A 3,266-nucleotide genomic window follows, 5' to 3' on the forward strand; every position below is an offset into this window, starting at 1 on the left:
GGAGTTGGCGTCGCAACACTGCGGCGTTACTTGCAGAAGAAAAAAAAAAACAACAAAGAAAAACCAAAAAACAGAAGAACAAACAAGAGAAAAAAAAACAACAAACAACAAAAAAAAAAAAAACAAATAATTTAGCCAGCTCATGCTCAATCTGTTCCCTTTTCAGCGGGCAATGACATACAGTCTTCAAGTTGGCAGATAAAGTACGCTGCACATTTACAGCCAACTGGATTTTGTGGAGACGACGTGTCAACAAAGGAGGCATCATTCTGAACATGCTTCGAAAACATTGGCGGGGATTCGTTGTCGCAGGACTCAGCCGGCAGAGCGTCATCTCCCAGCTGGTGCACGACCCTGTTCAGCGTTCAACAAAGAGTTCGAGCGCTACTGTCCCAACCGCAAAGACCCACGACACAAAGGAATGGATCCATCTCCTTCAGACAACAACAACCGCGCAGCGCAACGCCACACGCGCACGCACGCTGGATCCATTCCTCGCTTTCCAGATTCGTGGGCTTTGCGGCTCTCGGAAGTAGCCCCTCCGAACTCCTCTTGAAAGCGAAGACAGGTGACTCGGCCACCGCTGGGAGATGACTGGCTCCGGGCTGACTCCTCCAAAACCCCCGGCCATGTTTGAAANTTTCTTTATGGATATTTTACAAATCACTCCCCTTTCAAACTGTATTCTTGTTTATTAATAACAACTTTTTTTACTGTCATATAATATTTTATACCAGTTTTTAATCTATTCTCTTATTTTATTATAACTATAATGATCATATAAAGGTGTGCCTTTACCTCACTGAGCTGAGGTTATTAGAGCCTCTCAGTCTTTCAGGAGAGAGCTCTCTAAATCCCCCCCCCCGCGCGGCCGCTTACACAGAAAATTCCAATGTTAATAAAAGCACACAGAAGCTGTATACGTTTACGTTACGGGGGGGGGTGCCATAGTTTATGGCACTGCACGCAATATAGGCGTAGTTCTGTTAGTATAAGATAATAAGATGTACTTTGTTGATCTGGAAATTGTGTTGTTATGAAATTTCAAAGAAAATATTTTTTTAATTTCTAACTTTTCTTTCTTCCCTCCCCCCCCAATTTTCGGCACCCCCGATTGTTTGACGCGCCCTTAGCATTCGCCTATACTGGCTATGCCGAGGGCCGGCCCTGGTTACAGACCCCACCATCAGACTGGCAGTCATATGCAGCCACACTTTAGATTTTCTAAAGTGACTCATTTGCGGAGTTTAACGGGGAAATTGACATCGTAATTCCGACGATTTGGGCGCGAGTTTAAGGATATTACGCCTCACTTTTATTAAAAAAAAAAAAGTATCGAAAACCGGATCTGATTTCGGTATGGTATACCATAGCCGCCAGTAACCGGTATTTCGGTAATACCGGGAACCGGTATGCACCCCTACATGCCAGACACACATCTGAAAACGTACACTGTACCCAAGGCTTGATTACCAACGGGCACAATATGGAACTTTCGTCTGGGTCAAGGTAGTATTTCAGCATAGACTATAAATGGGAGTGTGTATGGGAGGGCATGCAACAGATAAAACTTCAGTTTGAACCAGAGAAATATAAGTTCAATGCACTTGTTTCCTCTTCCATTGCACCATATAGCATACAATAACTTTGGGAACAATAAGGAAGTTTTTCATGGAAATAAAAGATTCAATAAACAAAATATGTCAAAGAGCTGCATTACCGGACATAATTAGTACTCGTTTTGAATGAGCACTGTCTGGTCTCATCTTGAGCGATATTAATTGAGACATCTCACAGCGTAAAAAAGTTATCCAATGTTGGAGTTAGGGAATGTAAGGATCTCTTTCAGGAGTACCTGGTTAAAAAAATCATTTTCTCCATAAAACATTTAGCATAACTCACAGTTGGAGCACCTTGCTGCTTGGATGAGGATAAACTCTCCAAGGTTAATCTTCAGTACAAAACCTGGGCAACTAAAACCTATTGTTTTGTGATGAAAAGTTAAAGGTAGAGGTTTTTGTGCAGTAAAATGTGAGGTGAAAACAAAACTCTATCGGCAATTATTCTAGAATCTTAGAGCACAAAGACAATGTTTCTGGCGCCCACAACTTTACAACTGTCTGCGCCATTTTTTAGCTATCTCACACTTACGGTTTTGCACCAGGTCGCTACATTTTTACACACACTTGGTTCTTGGATGGAAATCAGGAGCAACAGTGTGATGCAGCCAGAGGAGGCTATGCCCTCTCAAATAAGGCCTTTCCAAAAAGATAAACCCTTAGACAATCAGGCAGATTCTTTGCAAGTGTTATGAACCCTTTAATCTACAGTACAAGGGCTTTTGTATTTAAATCAGCAGAAATAATGAATACTTTGGTAGATCTCTTTCTTCTCCACACATTATGAATAAAGATATGTCATTCATTAGGATAACAAAGACGTGCAAAGAAAAAAAATGTAGGTTGGAGGGAAAAAAACTGGGATTAGGGGATTAAGGCATAAACAAGAGTGTGTATAAAGATGTCTAGTTAGATGTGTGTGTGTGTGTGTGTGTGTGTGTGTGTGTGTGTGTGTGTGTGTGTGTGTGTGTGTGTGTGTGTGTGTGTGTGTGTGTGTGTGTGGGGGTCCTTGATGCTCCCAGCTGGAACAGATGCAGGACGTCACTGGAGGGTTGTTCCTGTGGATTGGCGATGTGGACATGTTACAACAGATAGTGTTATTTAACAGAAACACGCTGCGCCGGCATCTTGTCTCCGGTGATTTGGAAAGGCAGATCAGGAAACAATCTGTGTTAGCATGTTCTGGGAGAAGCTAAGCTACAGTGCTGCTCTCTTTGTTCGCGTCTGACTGCACTCTGTCATCATGTATGTCTTGGAGGGATATGCAAATACGTACATCGTTAAAGAGGCCCTGTGCTTCTTTCCCCTCTCCTGTTACATCGTTTTTAGTAAATGGTCTGCAAAGCCTAACATGCCTGTGTTCCCCCTCCACTTCCTCTAATGCCTACATTTAAACAACTCCTTTGTTTACTGCCTGAACATAGTGACATCACTGTAACACTCAAGGTTTTGTATTGTATAGGCTAAGGGGCGGGACACCGCTAAGTGGTTGACCAATCAAAACAGAGCCAGACCAGCTAACCAATCAGTTATTGTTTTCTTTCATTTTTCAACCATAACCAGTACCAGAACTTATACACACTTACTTTAATAAGATCATTGTGTGATTCTTATTTGCTAATGTTTATCTCTATTTACTTGCTTTCA

This window comes from Notothenia coriiceps, unplaced genomic scaffold (assembly GCF_000735185.1).
Source record: "Notothenia coriiceps isolate Sejong01 unplaced genomic scaffold, NC01 NC01_scaffold00018425, whole genome shotgun sequence".
In the NCBI taxonomy this organism is placed as follows: Eukaryota; Metazoa; Chordata; class Actinopteri; order Perciformes; family Nototheniidae; genus Notothenia; species Notothenia coriiceps.